The sequence below is a fragment of the Phoxinus phoxinus genome (assembly GCF_949152265.1).
Source record: "Phoxinus phoxinus genome assembly, chromosome: 11".
In the NCBI taxonomy this organism is placed as follows: domain Eukaryota; kingdom Metazoa; phylum Chordata; class Actinopteri; order Cypriniformes; family Leuciscidae; genus Phoxinus; species Phoxinus phoxinus.
Window position 1 is genome coordinate 6,145,224 of NC_136886.1, and position 18,150 is coordinate 6,163,373.

General features: G+C 36.7%; 1 protein-coding gene across 4 annotated transcripts in view; it reads right to left on the reverse strand.

Annotated features, from left to right (window-relative positions):
• Positions 1–18,150, reverse strand: part of tafa3a (TAFA chemokine like family member 3a) — an 88,149-nt gene that overhangs the window by 51,370 nt on the left and 18,629 nt on the right. Inside the window, exon 1 of one of the 4 annotated variants that reach the window (XM_079629599.1) lies at positions 13,722–13,977. The exons of 2 other annotated variants lie outside the window; for them this stretch is intronic. The gene's annotated coding sequence lies outside the window, so the exon portion shown is untranslated. Of the gene's footprint in view, positions 1–13,721; positions 13,978–18,150 lie in introns of those variants that run through there. One more of the 4 variants, XM_079629596.1, reaches the window with a different exon arrangement.

Genomic DNA, 18,150 nt, shown 5'->3' on the forward strand with positions numbered 1-18,150 from the left:
CATTAGAATGTATCAGGCATAACATCTAACTCTTTGGAATTGGAGGCAGAACATAATGTAGCAGCACACAGCAACAAAATTCCCAACCTATTTGAGTTTTTTTTTTCCTCCAGAACTGCATCTGCAAACAACAGGGGAAACTCATGGATCAAATAAACAAAAGACTGCAGCAAATTTAGCATTCTCCCGCCGCGAACAGTTTGTGTGCCGTGGGTTCATTTTCAGCATAATTAATATTTCTGTTGTTCTGAGAAAAAGCTGCACATTTGTCATTTTGAGCAACTAATTCATCAGCAATTATCCCATTTTAGAAAAGGAAGGTTGATTTGATTTTGAACTTACAGGACATTATATAAAGATGGGCAAACATTGAGAAGGGAATTCGTCAAGAACACATTGCGTTGGCTGACAGCACGTCGATGCTGTTTTAGCACCCAAATTATGGAATTATGCAAATCATGTAGTAGAAATTGTGATTGCAATTTGAAGAAAAAAAATTAAAAAAAAAAAATTTACTGTAAAAAAGTTCCCGTATATGCTGCAATGTGCTGTAAATGATGTGCTGTAATTTACCCAACCAGATAAAATAATATACAAAAGATAATAATTATCTTTCTTCTGAAGAAAGAAAGTCATATGGATGAACAATTTCAATTCAATTTAGTTCAAGAAATGAATTGAAAAAAAAGATCAAACGAAACGAAAAGATAAAATGAAATGAGACCAAAAAAATTTAACAAAATGTAACAAAGTAAAATGGCCATTTGTCCAGGGTGTTCCCCACCTTGGGCCCGGAATGGTGGGGATAAACACCCCTACATAGGATAAGCTGTTTGGAGAATAAACAGATGAATTTAAATAAAATAAAATAAAAAGTAGTGCAACTAAATTGTAGGGTTAAACTGATGCCCGGCCTAGGAAAACTGACATCTTCATACTTTATTTAATATTATCAAAAAATGTGTTACAGATTACAGTACATATTGTGCTTGGAGTCAATTGTTTTACATGTGATAAGTTAACGCAAAGAAACATGCCAAATTGTGCGGAAAATTTTTTTGGTCAGGCTGTCATAGATCGAAATTATGAACCGATGCAAAAAAAAAAAGAGAACTAACAAAATAATAATAACAGATTATGTTGTAGACAATGTATGAATTTTCCTGTGAGCTTTTTGTTTTACTGCGCTTTTTTTCGTAGCAAAAAACAAAACAATTACTGTAGTTTGCCTTTTTGACAATTTTAGTGTTTTGTTTTTCCTTCATATTTAAAATGTTTAAAAAATATACAAAATATTTTCAACATATTTTGATTGTTTAATCGAACTTGTAGGGGCATAAACTAATATTCCCTTCCGGCATCACTTTTAAGTACACTACTGTACTTAAAGTAAATGAGCCACAGGTTTTGCACTGAGATACCATGAAGCAACATGATTAGTGATGCACGATATATCGGCCATCATATCGGCCGATATATATGTTCATTTTGAAAGATATCGTTCCGATAAGAAATTGTGTCTGAAATCTTAAAGACAATAAATAATGGATTATTTTTATTTTATCCATTGCATATGCATTTTGATTCTTCATACGCGGGTATTTTGTTAAATTATTTTTTTGCATTATTTAGGCATTGTTTTATACATTTGGCCATAGTAGTGTAAAATTAATTTGAAAACGTACACTGGTTCAAACTATGCTACTGCTACTGTATATCATTTATGTTGAAGTGTTTGGGTCATAGCTTTTAATGGTGAGAATTTTTTTTTTTTTATTAGGCTCTAAAAAAACGATATAAAAATTTGATTTAGATTTATCGGCCAATATATTGTTTAACTCTAGGGGAGTTGGAAAATGAGCCTATTTCCCAAAAAAGTGGAGAGTTCCTTTAATGGTGAGACTTTTGTTCTTGTAATTAGGCTCTAAAAAAAAGTGTATATAAATTTGGATTTAGATTTATCGGCCAATATATTGGCTATCGTCTTTCAAATATAAAGAATTATCGGTATCGGCCAAAATGTTCATATTGGGGCATCCCTAAACATGATAAAACATGATTCAGCAGTAGCCAGATTCTATATCCACTTCAGAAGAAAGGCCTCTTAAACCTAACTTATGACAGCCTTGAAGTTCAGGTGGAACCACGAACGGTTCATCGACCCTTAGACCGCAGGCACTGCTAGCCCTCTGGATGAGTATGCGAAGGATTTTTCAGAACAGGAATGCCCTGAGCCCCTCTCATTAGCTTGAAAGAAAATACTCCATCCTTTCAGGGAAACAAATCTTTAATTCTCAGTTAGGCTGTGACCTGTCAGGCTGGAACTGACGGTGAGCTGAATGTTAACCAGTGATGTGTTGAAGGTGAGCAAGTCGAGATGATATTGAGGGTTTGAAGAGGTTTGGAGGTGAGCTCTGAGCGCACCTCTTGTCTTTCTCAAGTTAGAATAGAATCACTTTAACGATCAGATTCTTCTTTCAAGGCGTTGTGCAGCTGTACTCGGATGAGACCTGAAATGAGATCAATGAACTTTGACATTCTTCTCAAAAGTTTGGGCGAAGATTAGACGGCGCAAAGCTGGAAAGGCCAACTCACGAATAAAGAGGGCGAAACTAGCCTTCAGCCACAGTTCTGCATGTTCCCGTCAAGCTTTCTGTGATGTCATACTTCCTTTTTGTTTCACATCAGAGGGTGCGAAAACAACGAATCTGCCAAACGAAGCTGTTAATCGGTTGGCAATGTTCCTCACGGGCTTCCGCCAAACACGGGAAAAATACAGCACGACACAAGCAGCCCTAGCATCTGTTCTCTAATCCAGAAGACCCAGTGCATTTTCTGTTTCTCCGGCTTTTATTTATTAGCTGTCATTTTGGCTTATCTGTCTGCGAGAAGAACGTGACATTTGTAATTACGAAAAGTCAATTCATTAGCGCAAAAACATGGCAGACGCCTGGGCAGGAGGTCAGAGAATGGAGAGTGCCACCGCACCGCAATCTGTATTCAGACGCCACAAAGACGAGAGGCTTTTATCTTTTGACGCGGCAGGTATGTGAAGAACATCGCGCCATTGTCGAGTCTTCAGCTGGAGCTGTGAGAGAGACCAGGCCCGGCAGGAGAGACACAGGCGAGATGGCTTGATCTCCGGATGTCTCAGCTATGGGGAAACGAAGCCGTTTCAATTTGACGGTGGAGAACACAAGCAAGACAGGCTCTCAAATGGATCAAACCTACAGGGAGGTGAGCGTCACTTCAACAAAAGCAAACTCTGTCATCCTACAGCTCCACTTTTACATCACAGGAAATGCTTTAGCCAGTCTACCGTAGGAATTCTAGGATGTCTTGAGACTTGAAAGGCCCTTAAAAGCTTGAGTCAAAAGCTACAGTTATCAAAGTATAGCCACACAGTTGTGCGTAGTACTCACTTATGAATCATAATTCTAAATGTCACTACCCATGGTGTCCCTGTAATAGAGCCTAACTGCAGTCTGCAAGCTTGAATTTACTGCTGTTTTGTAGCACCAGAGTACCAGCATTTTTACCACGTTTTCATATAATCGTTTCACACGTTTCTATTCAGCAAATTTACTCACCCTCATGTTTATCCAAAACATTTGCATTTCTTTCTGTTGCGGAACACAAAACAATATATTTTGAAGAATGTTGGACAAAATTGGTTGAATATTTCACAGAAGGACAGGAAAGACTTACTGGTTTGTAACAACATGAGTTAGAGTAAATTATGACAGAAGTATCATTTTTGGGTAATCTATTGCTTTAATGCATTTACTGAATTATAACGCTTCATTATAACTATATATATAAACCAATATAATTTATATATAAACCAATTCCAAAAACAGAAATCATTTGCACTTTATTAGGGATATAAATTACCGTTGAAAAACTGTGTTTTGTACAAACATCTGGTCTGTCTGGTGAAATTATCTAATACGCACTTACAGTATATTTAGCTGTCTTCTAAATGAATTGTTTACACAGTATTTTGTTGTCTTTTCTTAAAAAGTTTAATTTCCGCAGTCGCCCAAAGACTGTTTATTCGTTGGGCGAGGTACTGACACCGAAGTACCCGAGGTCAAAAGTAAGTATCAATCCAATCCCAACAATACATATAGTACAGACAGTCCCGCCCAGTGAAAAAAACACATAAATACTACCGTTCAAAAATGTTAGTTTAAGTAAATGTATACTTTTTTTCTAGTAGAGAGATGTTTTAAAGTGAACAAAAATGTCACAAAAGATTTCCATTTCAAATAAATGCTGTTTCTTTGAACTTTCTATTTTCAGTTTCCTGAAAACAAATGATCATGCTTTCCACAAAAATACTAAGCAGCACAACCGTTTTCAACATTTATTTCTTGAGCAGCAGTTCAGCATATTAGAATGATTTCTAAAGTATTGTGTTACACCGAAGACTGGAGTAATGATGCTGAAAATTCAGCTTTGCCATTACAGGAAAAAATACTTTTTAAAATGTATTCAAATAGAAAACAGTTATTTTAAATTGTAATACTATTTAACAATATTACTGTTCTACTGATTTTTTTTTTTTTTTTAATGCAGCCTTGGTGAGCATAAGAGACTTTGTTTTTTCAAAAACATTTTTAAAAATCTTATCGACCTCAGACTTTTGAGCGGTAGTGTACACACTGAAACACTAAACAGCATAGCTAAATCGACCATTTGAACCAATTTCTATCGTCACATGGTATAAACCACCATAATGCAAAGCCCTACTATACTGCATCTTCATCTCTACAAGGCCATTGCTTTGCAACTAAATTGATTTGTTGGGTGCAAAAAAACAACTTGAGCAATAAATTTGTAGAAACAACATGTGCACCCTGGCCTGTACACACACACACACACACGTCGTACACACAGCAAAGAGAGAGGAATACTATAGCCATGTATAAGTGGACTATCAAATAAATGCTTAACTCATTAAACAAAAGCCATTGAATGGGCTTTTGTATGTTTCTGAGGACAGAGAAAAGCTCAATTCAAGGCAAAACTGGTGCCGTGTGCATTCAGAGAGTAATTCCGGTGGGACAAGAAGACAGAGCCGGCCGAATCAAACCTTGCTTAGGAGTCATTATTTTTAGCCTTGTTTACCGGGTGGCCTGTCTTGTGCTCTTCTTCTAGACTACAGGAAGAAAAACAAGAAAGTGGCACGGAGGAATGAACACATCATTATACAATCTGATGCCACATCATTAAGATCAAATCAAATCCCTAGACAACACTAAAATATAAGATAAACAACGGAGGAAATAAAACAACAAAATAAAGAAATGTTACATTGAGACTCACTCCACACTACGCAATTGACTATTTTTAGATGAGGTGATCAACAGTATGTGATGCAGAATCATATCAGTTATGAACACTCTTTTTGTGGATTCTGGCAATGCCTGCTGAGCATATGCCCATAAATACCAAAATTTGCAGAGTAATCGCTAGTGCTAATTAAACAGAAGTTAAATTAAGGGTCTGCGGTGTTAAGGGTAATTTTGCTGTTGGTAATTTAACACATTTGATGTTTTAGTATATTTGCACACTAGATCTAGCCAATTGAAGTACCAGTGTGTAATACAAATACCTTTTTATTCTTCTTTTTTTAAAGATTAAAATAAATGCTAAAATGAAAAGTCAAAAATATACAGTATTCTGTCACAGCATACTTTGCATATGAATACAAAATATTTATCATTATTCAAATAAAAAAAATCCCTGATAAAGCAATGGTTAAAATATTATACTACAGTATGTAATGTATTTATGGCCTAGTCCTACAAACCCACATAAAGTTTGAGAGTATTAATATTTTACTTGAGGTGTGGTTTAGCTGATTCAATACTTGTTGTGGCACACAAATGCAGCTCTAAGTGCTGATAATAATAGTTTATAGTGAACACTGCTATTCTCTAAATAATTCATAAGACATGATAGCAGGGCTTGACAATAAGGACTGCCCGATGGCCTGGGGCCAGCGTAAAAGTCCATCGGGACAGTTGACTGTCACTTGCCTGATCGGGCCAATGAGGCATCACGAAAGTTTATCATGTGCTCGTTTATAAGCCTTGCCAGTTTTGAGTGCGCACACATCAGAAGCTCGTGCCAAAAATGCTGAATTGAGCTCTCTTTCATGTCTTCTTGAACTGACATATTCACACAAAATTACGTCAAAAAAATGCTGGTCGAGTTTATGAGTAGCCCAGTAACCTGTTATATCTTAAAGGAACAAGCCGACTTTTTGGGACTTCAGCTTATTCACCGTATCCCCCAGAGTTAGATAAGTCCATACCCTTTTCATCTCCGTGCGTGCCGCAACTCTGTCTGACGCACACACCGCTAGCCTAGCTTAGCACAAAGACTGGAGGTAAACGACTCCAGCTAGCATACTGCTCCCAATAAGTGACAAAATAACGCCAACATTTTCCTATTTACATGTTGTGATTTGTGTAGTCACAGCGTGTACAAATAACAAGGTCACATGAGACACAGCCATCTTCCACGGGAAAGGTCCACGATCCGGGACTCAAACTCGGGACGCCCTAAGCGTAACTGCTCTATATGTCGGCACGCTGCCCACGAGGCTATTAAAACAATAAATAATCACTCACTGCTCTTGACTGAATAACTTTTGTAACTTTAAGGATTAATACATAATTAAATATATTTATTAGAATTGGAATTCATGACATCATGCTTTTCCACAACTTTCTCCTCAGTCATTCGTTCATCTACCAATTAAAAATGTACAGTAAAGTTTAAATGTTTGTCAATGAGCCATTGAACTTAAAAACGGCTGTGAGGGATATATGTATAGTATATTTGAGTATGTTGAAGAAGAATACTGTTGTCTTCTGTTAGTTTGGACTTTTTGTGTTTCACCACCGTCTGCCGTTAGTCGTTTGTTGTCTTGGTCACTCATTATGTTCAGCTGTGCAATCATTATCTACCTCGTTATCACGTGTACTTAAGTTCAGTTCTGTTTGTGTTCATTGTCGGGTATTGTCTATGTTACGTGTGTGAGTAGCGCTCTCTCTTTTTGGATTTATGACTGTGGATTAATTAAAGAGACTTTCCTCTTCATCATCTTGTTCTTGTCGATCATCTACACAGCATATGTGATCTTTTCAAAAGATTTCATTTGCAAAGCACAAAAAAACTTAATTTCTAACAACCTCATTTACATTACTATCAAATTAAATATTGTACTGTATCTATCAGGGCTGGACGATATTGAATATTCAATATAATGATATTGTATATAAATATAAAGTTAAACAACTTTGTAAATATTGCAATGATTTTACAGCACTTATTATTTAGCTATAAAGTTATAACATCTTTTTAGATTAGCTTAATGAATCTTTCCTTGCTCCGAGGCAAAACCAGCGCTAGAAAACTCGGCAAATCAGTTGAAGCTAAGATGCTGACAGCAATGAACCGATTCAGAATAGATTTAATGATGTATCTGCATTTATTTATCACTAAATGTTCAAGGAGGTCTACCTTCCATTAAAAATGGATAAAATAAATCAATAATACATCAATAAGTCTACCTCTCCAGCACTTCAGATAAATAAATGATAATAATCTTGATGTAGAAATAAAATATATTTTTGAAAGGTTGAAAAAGTTGTACAGTAACTCACATCAAAACTGTTTTACATCGGCTACTGTATATTCAAAAACAGTAATGTGTCAATAAAAGAGTCACTCAGTGGCACAAAACTGACCGACTTTACCTCTTTTTCAGTCACCTTTATCATTATCTCTGCATCAGCTGTCATGTGTACACGCATACCCATATTCCAGCTCTCACAGCTGTCATATCCAAAAATATGAATATTTCAAAGCTCACTGACATACTGGCTATTAAATCAAATAACAACCTTCACAAACACACACCGTATGATTTGAGTTTAAAGAGAACTCACTCAAATTCACCCCTGAATCAGTCAAAATAAAACCCCTACAGCAGATGTGGGAGGACAAGAGGACAAAATGTGGTTATGTCGACTATGGCGAAAATTTTTACATGACTGAATTGAGCGAGTTTATTTGCCCACGCTATCTTCTTTGATTTATTACTGTATTGACTAAATAAAGTCACTGGTTAAGCTGAATTGTTGGAGGTTAGTGAATAAAATGCTGTTTTTTACGCTAAGTGTCACTTTAGTCAATACGCCTCACTGTCTTTGGATGAACGGCTTTCCATTCTTGTATAACCACTGAGGTCAAATTGAAATGTAGGCAAAAATAATCAGCCATCTGAGAATACAGCCAAGCCCTTGAGAACTACAGTCATGCTTTCCTGGTCTAATCAGATTCAAATCACCTGATCTTCCCACTGTATCTTCCTGTCCTCACAATCTCCCACTCGTTCTTTTACAAATTCATCCCTCCATCCTCTTCTTTCTTTCCTCTATTTGCACGATTCTGTCACACGGTTACATCAGCCTACCCAAAGGGCCAGAAACAGAGGCAGAAAGGGAAAAAGAGAGCAACAGACAGACAGATAGATAGACCCTGTGGAGATGGGAGGAGCCGGTCAGTTAGACACACCTCCAAAATCAAAACTTCCGTCCATTCATCAGCTCTCTGCAGAGCGTGAGTTAATGAGTTCATCTTGATGGATCCCGGGTCTTCATCTGGCTCATTCTCTGTGCAACACGACAGTCCAAAGTCATTTCCATCAGCTTTACAAAAAGTGCAGCACTCACTTGTTTGTGAACTAAAAAATGCTTTTTAATTCCTCGATATTTGCCAATGCCGTCAAAAACTCAATTCTACAGAAACAACATAATTCATTCCAAGGACGTATAGGTTCGGTTTTAACATGGGTAGGGCTATTTTAAAATCCACTAAACCAATACACAATGCTTTAACTTAAACAGTAAAAAGCAGACTAACAGGTCAAAAGACCATATAGAGTTTTTATCTATCAAAGATGTTAATAATTAATTGTGCATAAATATTCATGAGCTCAACCATTTCATGATGTTAAAAAATTGTGTTCGTGAAACTGCCAAAACAAAAAAAAATGACACCCATGTATTATAAATATTGCATTGGCTACTCTGCTCGCTAAAAAAATCAGTCGACCACTGTAGTTTCACAATTTCTTCATGAAGACCAGAAACACGCATTAAGACAGCAAATGGGATCAGTTTTGATTTCGTGTTGACCTTTTTTTTTTATTATTATTCCCAAAATATGTTCGCAGGGGCATAATTGTTGCATGCAAACTATGGGAAAAATATCAGATGCGATATTGCGAAGTTGCAATAGTCTTTTCTTCCATTTTGTGACGTATATCTGTGAAGTACAAACATTTCTCGAACAAGAAAAAAAAATAGGGTCGGGACTTGATTTTGTCCATCAGGAATTAATTGGATGGTTGGATTGTTGTGGTTTGCTATTGCTGTGTGATGTCATGTGAGTGACAGGTGCCAAAACACACGTCATAAGAAAAGAGAATTTTGTGTCAAGACGCAGGGGTTAAGTTATTTTGATTAAAGTTTATGAGGACACATGAATAAAAAAAAAAGAGTATGTGCAGATAAATTGTTTATAATAAATCCTGCAATATTCCATAAAATAGGAATTGTCAAATATTGATTTCATGGTGACTTTAAATTACTCTCAGCCTAAAGACAGTAATACTAAAATAACTTTACATTCTATAAGTTGTGACGTAATTAAGTAGGACAAACACAATAATGCAACGTTACATTTAAAGGTATGTTCCTGAATAATATTTACATATGTCAATAAACGTGTTAAAGCCTCTGTTTAAGTTTGTGCGGCTACGAGCTTCTTAATGTGTCTCCTGTAGTCACGTCTCTTCAGTGCTTGCTCTCATTCTCTCGCTTTCATTATTTATTTCTCCTCCCAGCTTCACTTGGCAGTTATTTTGTCAGGCTGTGTGGGAGACAAAATAATTGCCTCTATATTTTCCAAATTGATTTTCTTGTGCAAGTTTAATACAGTTCTCACTGCAGAGTCTGCTGACAGCCATTGTGCAGTAGCCCTCGTTGTATCCCATTTACATACTTGCAGGTATTTACAAAGGATAAGTCTCATTATAGCAGCCTGACTGGAAGATCATTTTATTAATATCCGATGGCCAAAGAGATCATTCTGCTCTTGTGTTTGCTTATTGTCATTTAGCAAATAATTGTGGCAAAGAGAACAGCCACGTTGTGAATGAGCTACGAAACTGTACATTGCATTTGTTTACAGATACAAAACCTTAAATGAAACATCACAAATAAAGTTTGGCAGATGCTATTTGCACCCTAATGTAAACAGTAATATTCTATACTACCTGTACACCACATTTGTTGAATTAACTAGCTCATTCTGTACGTTATGGGGCGAATTATAAATGGCAGCTTCGGAATCACTGCAGAAAGGGAAAGGCATTCGAGGCCATTAGTGAAATGTAAATACAACAGTAATTTCAACGAAGTAATGTGCGGTTTATGATCAACATGATCCCTGACAATTTATTTTGAAATGTGAGGTCATTTATTAACATAACCCACTTTTTAGCAGCCTTGAGAGTCATTTTCTTATAAAATTTCTCCATAAGGATTTTAAAGGGATAGTTCACCAAAAAATGAAATTTCTGTCATTAATTCCTCACCCTCATGTCGTTCCAAACCCGTAGACTTTTGTTTATCTTTGGAAAACAAATGAAGATCTTTTTGATGAAATCTGAGAGCTTTCTGGCCCTCCATTGACAGCTACGCAATTACTACTTTTACGCTTCAAAAAGATCATAAAGAGATCGTAAAACTAATCCATATGAACCAGAGTTAATCCCAATTTTCTGAAGTTCTGAATTCTCAATCGCTTTATGATGAAAAGTAAGGGTGTCACGATTTCGATTTTAAATCGAAATCGATCGAAATTAAGTCACAATCTCGATCATCGAATTAAAAAATGGAATCGTCGATGCTGCCACGCCCCCATGTCACGTTCGGTCGGCTTGCCAAGCGGAAAAAACCCGTTTATATAGGCTACTGTCTATGAAAAAAACACGCGTGCTGAAATGCTGCGAGTCAACCTCCTCTCTGGGCCGCACGCACACCCGACGAGAAGCGCCGCGTCTATGACAACTCGAGGTATCGCACACACCGGACGAGAAGCGCCGCGTCGCGTCCATGACAACTCGAGGTATCGCACACCGGACGCTCTCTGGCGCGGCAGGATTAATTTAACAAAGGTCCTGAGCCGTTGCTGGGCGCCGTAGACAGACGCTGAATGGCGCCGCCGGTGTGTGTGTGTGTGTGTACACTCAAGAGAATAGAATAGAAGTGTTAGAATTTTAAAGACGTGGCTCTGCGCGACGCATAGATTTATCTGTTAAACTGTTTGTTTGTTTGTTTTGTTGTGAACTTGAATGTCATCTTCTGTGAAGAAGACTGCAGTTACAAAAGAGAAACTAGATCGCAGGTTATTTTGTTTAAGTTTCCAATTGACTGAAATAAGTTATTGCTACATTATGTTCTTAATAAATGTTTTAAATTTGACAATGTAGTGTGGTACATTGTGAACAAAGGTCAGATATTATGCATAAAAGTCTGGTCTAAAAATGGCATAGCAACCTGTGCTTTAAAAAAAAAAAAAAAGTAAAAACCGAGAATCGAATCGAACTGTGACCTTAGAATCGAAAATGTAATCGAATCGAGGATTTGGAGAATCGTGACACCCCTAATGAAAAGGTTAAATTTAGGCTTGATCCATATAGGTGAAAGTGAGAGACTAAGTTTTGAATGCTTATAAAAACTTCTAAATGTGAATTTTATCATTGTTTTGGAGAACACTATAGACTACACTAGCTAACATATTCATACTAAAAGCCAAAAAACATCAATTTTGATTTCATGGGGACTTTAAAGAATAGGACATAGTGATGCGCACTTTCAAATGAAATTCACCCTTTGTCAACTTCCATAAAAACATGTAAGTTTACCATCATATAATGCCATCAGGTTGACTTGAAGGGCTTTTTTCCCCCTAGTCAACGAAACTTATTTTGAACAAACAGCTAAAATGTTTGATTCAACTAAATGAAAACGTTTTAATCAGGCACACTAATTAAATATGCTCTCAAACGAAAATAAGAAAGGATCGCAACAATGGTCTAATGACAAACTCCTCAGGAAACGTAATGACCAAATAAAAAGAGCATTAAGATCACTACAGTAATCACAATGTTGCATAATTTTACATTGCAATCAAAATCAGCACAGCTTTATGCTAAATATTTGCTATAGACTCAATAGCTTTAGTTGCAAATGGACTCATACATTGCATTGGCATTATATCAGCAATAAGCCACCATATGCTCTATATACCGGCACTATCATCCATCACTACAAGAGAGCAACTAAAGCTGGATTTCCACTTTGAATTTTTCTGTTTTATCAGCCTGCTGAATGTTGATTAAACCAAAGAACCTGAGAGAAACCTCAGCCCCACACTGATGGCGGCCGAATATAGGCCCTGGCCCTGGAGAACCAGAAACCAGGACAGCCAGAGAAAAAGCTGGCTGAGAGAAGAGGGAAAATGAGGGGGAGAAAAAAAAAGACGACACAAATGAAAAAGAACAGCAGCCTTTTTATCCACTCTCCTGCCCACTCTCGTCCCTGCTCTTCCCACTTCATCCCTCCATCTCACAGAGGCGGTGCTCCCACCCGAGAGAATGAAGGTAAAAAAAGGAGGTTGAAGAAGAAAAAAAACTAGAAAATCGTCTGTCGAACATCACACCTTTTTTTCTCTCTGTCCTGTCAGGGGAAGGCAAAGGCCGCTTACGGAGGAGAGAGAACAAGGTAAGAGAATGCATTAGAGAGGACTCATGCTCTCTCGCTGTCATTAATGAGGGGCCAAAACGACATGTCCATCCACACACACTCTTGCTTTCATCAACAAACACACACACCATCCCTGAATTTTTTTGCCTGAAATACAAGGCTATAAATAATGGAGAAGAGTGCTTTCGAAGTTTTACATGAATGCACAGATGTGGGTGTGTAGATGCATATGCAGGAGCCGAGCTAGTGCTGGAGATTTCGAGATTTGTATCTTTTGAGACTGTTCATCAAAAAGATTCATTCTGATTTGTTAACCGATTTGTTCAGTGACACTTTCTATAAACTACAAAATGTCACCAGTTGTTTGTGACCATGTTTTTAGTGACTACATAGGACTATATAGGCCTACATGTCTACAGTATATAGGTGACTGCATTTTGTGACTACATAGGACTACAGTATATAGACCTACACGTCATTAATTGTTAGAAAAAGAAAAAAACAACTCTAAAAGTAGGCTACTAAAACAAAAAATCTGTGTTGCCAGCTGGTGTGTTAATAAGGAGAGAAAGTGAGGAGTGGTTAACAAACAAGCCAGATGCAAGGTGCACAAACTGTCAAAGTCAAATTATCTCTAAACCACATACTCACACGATACAGTTTCTCAAAACTACCATTTAAAACAACAGTAGCCTTCCATAGCACAGTGTACTCAAACGGAAATATCATGCAATTTTGTATAGCCCTAAATGACTACCATAATGTTCTCAGTTGTCTCTGATATTTGCATGGTACTCTAAGGTAATTCAAAGAACCACAGTGTATATCCAAAAAACATGGCAATGGCATATTCGAGTTTTAATTTACCTGGAGAGTCATTCGGGAGTGGCCCGTGCAGGTGTTTCCACACAGTGAATACCTTCATCGCTCGTAGATGATAAGATGTATTTCTAAAGATCGCAGGGAAATATCTACTCAATCCGGCGCTATTTTTTTTAAAAAGTTTCGTGTTAATGTTTTGAGAATGAGAAATCGCTTCAAACGACTGTCAGGCTTCAGCGCGTCAGAGCGGTCAGAGCAGAGGGATACGAATGATTCGAACTGAATCATGATGAACCGATTCAACCGTGTTTCTAGTTTGATCAAGTCATTGAAAAAAACAGAATCGTGAATCTCTCGGTCTGATTCTAATAAACAGCAGACGGAATTCAGCAGACACACGGTAATATAATGGTTCTTTAAATTAATTCGTATGATATCCTTTTCACTTTACTTCGTGATATATTTTCTGGTTGGATATGCCTGGTCATACAGAGTCATTCACAGGCTGCATGTGATGTTATTTAACTTTAAATTCTTCGACTCTAACCAGCATGAATTTCTATTTTTGATGACAAAAGACTGTAAGTAAATATTCACTTCGCTCTATTGATCTTTTTTGTTCAGTCTATTGTGTTGTTTTATGGAACGAGAAACCGTTCCAAGTGATTCAGTGCGTGAATGAACTGTCTAAAAGATTTGAACTTAATGTAGAACTGATTCAGACAATGTTGCTATGTTGTTTGGCCAACTCACACGAGTGAACCGACTCAAAAGAGTCATTCATTAAGGACAGGGACAACTTTTTACCATATCTACCCTTACAAGGTGCATATTGCTACCTCAGAGTAATATGTGGGCTATTCTGATGGGCAGGGAAAGTATTGCTCATTCAGTAGTATGGGCATAGTCATTCAGTATGTACAACCAATGATATGCTCCTTCACAGCCCTCTGTGTTACAGTCAGACTTTACTTAAAGTGAGAAAAGGTCAAAGCAGCCATGTGCTTCACAAGGGAGAGAGTTCAATGAACAAAATATAGTGAATGAGAATGGTTTGTTCAAATAAAAAAACACCACTAACAAACTGTTTGGACACAGAGAAACTGAGCATCATTTAAAAATTATTGCAGAGATCTCAGTTATGGAGATTTGGGTTGTTGGTCAGAGCCCTGTTTAAAACTTAATTTAGCCCTAGAAAGATTTCCCTCTAAGTGCCCACTTATGCGGATCGTACAACTTTATAGCCAGATTTCTGTGAGACACATTCATCACTGTGGTCGTTAAAGACCTTCCTTTTATCTCTGTGTATTTTTAATTTTCAATAAAGTTTGAACATTTTATGTGAGAAATATAAAAGAATAATAAAAAAAATAATACGTTTTTCATTTTTATGATGATCTGAATATATCGTTCAAAAGTTTGGGGTCAAATAATCTTGAAAAAATGTATCATGGTTTCCACAAACATACAAAATAAATGTTTCTTGAGGAGAAAATCAGCATAGAATGATTTCTAAAGAATCATGTGACACTGAAGACTGGAGTAATGATGCTGAAAATTCAGCCTTGATCCCAGGAATAAATTGTTTGAAAATATATTAAAACAGAAAAAAGTTGTTTTAAATTGTAATAATTTTTTGGATCAAATAAATCCAGCCTTGTTAAGCATAAGAGACTTCTTTCAAAAACATTTTAAAAATCTTACCGACCCTAACCTTTTTGAATGGTATTTGACATTTAATTGTGGACCTCTAGGAAAACCATCTAAAAAGTGTTGTTTAATGAGTTTTATGTACGTTCAAGAGAACACGTTCCGTTGAAAGAATGAATCAATGGAAACATCTGTCTGTTGTCAAAATTCAGAGTAATTTTGGAAGTGTAGAATTACTTTTACTGCAAGATCCGCATGTGTTCTTTGACGTTTAATTATGTGTGTGCCAGTGTTTCCTGCACAGCGCCATGACAAAAGATATGATGTTTTTCCCGAGTTGTGAGTTGGCAGTCTGAATTGAATGTGATGGCATAAAAAAAATTTTGTAGACAACATGTCTTTCTATTGCATTGGCTTCGCTAGCTGCAAACACAACTAGATGACTCTTATGAGCTAATAATACTTGTAATGAACATGAAACTAAAATTTCTCCAGTATTAGAAAAAAAATCATTATTATTATGCCATGTACTGTCAAGGTGCATATTATTATTCATATTTTTTGAATGCCTCTAAATGAATAAATTAAATTCACAACATTAATTCTAATTATAAATAAACAAATGTTACAAATAAAAAATGTAGTTAGGACCCAGTTGCATGGAGGGTTTCAGCAAAGAAAGAATTCTTTAGTAAAAACTGGCTTGTGTGCATGCTTTATTTGATTGACAGGTCTTTTCCACTTGGCTGACATGCATTGAGAAAGTGGAAATACCGGCAGGAGAGAGGAAACATCAGGGTTGGCATCTCGAACACACACTTGCACACAGAAAAAAAAATTGAGGGAGAGGAAGAGGAGGCGTTCATGGCCGTCTATGATTTGTCCGTAGCTTTTGAGAGGAAGTAAACATGGATCAGGCTGTCAAACAGACAGGAGGCCATAGAGTGGGAAAAGAGAGCATGTCAGGTTCCAGCGATGTGGGCAGCTCTTCCTTCCTTCCTGTGAAAAGTAGAGCAGAGCTCATCCAATCTTGGCGTGCCTCTTTCTCTCACACGTTATCATTTTTTTTCCCCGCTGAACTCTAAGTGATGGTTCCGTAGCTCAGAGAAATTAGTCACCTCCACAGATGCAGAGGCGCTGCAGATAAGCCATTGTCTTCTCTCTCCTTACATAGTAATTCTTGACACTGTCTCAAAATGTTGCTTTTGGAATCCAACCCACTGCAATGCCTTGTGGAAAAGGAGAATCGAGAGTAAAATCCGTGGGACTGTGCTTAAAATTGTTCTACAAGCAAACCTGGAGAATGTAATGGTTGAAAAGTTTTTTTGTGAGTGACTGTGACATACATATTCAAGATGTCCAACCATATGTGCCTAATGGGCTTAATTTGTAAAGAGCAGCATTTTTGGTTGCCTGGTGATCTATCAATGAGTGTCCAAAGTTAACAATTCAAACATTTCAGTCTCATGCTATTCTTTTCTAGCATGACTCTTGTACCTCCTTCAATGTAAGTCTATGGAAAATGTCCTCCACCAGGTCAATATTAGGAAAGGTAATATTACACCTTTTTTTATATATATATATCATTGTCATGTAAAGGTTCCCTAATGTACAAAGATGTCCATTTGAGGGAACTGCCCTAGTGACAACAAATGTTTTATTATTATTTGTTTTTTTGGGGAGAGTGTTTGTTGGACTGGTTGATGCTGTTCTGTAAGCTTCTTGGCTCCATAGAAAATTGAAATCAATGAGATAAATGTGTAAAATTAATACTTTCAGCACAAAAATGTGTAAAATTTCCAGAAAATCTCATTTGTAAAGAAATCTACCTCAGACTTTTAAATTAGATAAGTAAAGGTCACAAAATGTCTTTATCTTGAATTCTTGTAGTATGATATGACAGATATGAAGGAGACACTGTCAGAATGTTTTAAAAGTCATTCATTCTCTAACAGTAATTCTCAAATCATGAATTGTATGTATGCGTACATACTTTGCTTATGTTTCCAACAGTACAACTCCAATTTATCGGCTAATATGGTAATTTACCGGTTGATGGCGAGTGTCTTTTTGAGTATTATGAAGTTTTGCTGTTATTGTCATTAAATGTTTTCCTGTTATGGAATCTTTTTTTAAAACATCAGGGGGAAAAATATGTAAACCATGTACATTACATTATTGCTTAAAATATTTTAAATTTAATTATTTTAATTTCTTACAATATATACATGATGTGAACCAAGTCCTACATCATTTAAGAGATGTATTCACAGCTGAACATTAGACATTATCCATGTCTACAATATCTGTAAGCGAATCGAGAATTAAGGCAAACAAAAGTTTCTCAGGCGAACGCAAGAGTTTTATGAGAGCTTTTAAATATATTTTTTCCTTCAGTCTCATTTTTTGCCCATTCCGACGTTCCTTTAGGGGCTCTGAAATAAAGTTTAAGCATTAAGAAAAGCATTTATCCTCCATTTTGTTTAAAAGACACAAACCAACTTTGACTTTACTTGCTCGGCTTGACGTTTATCAAGCTGTTGACAATAGTAAGAGCCTAAACCAATGACAGATGAGTGTTGTGAAACTATTTAACGATTGTGTTCCAGGTTCGTTCAATTTCAGTGCTCAATCAAAAAAAATGAATCTCAGCACAGTGTTAGACTGCCACGATGGTCATAAGAACGCTTAAAACAAGCACATATTGCGTTTGACTGCTAAAACTGACAGGCTCGATTGGACCGTGAAGGATTTGACTTCCCTCCCCCGCGAAATGTGCCAGCGATACAGAATCTTTATGTGATCGCTTGTTAGGTTTTCAAAC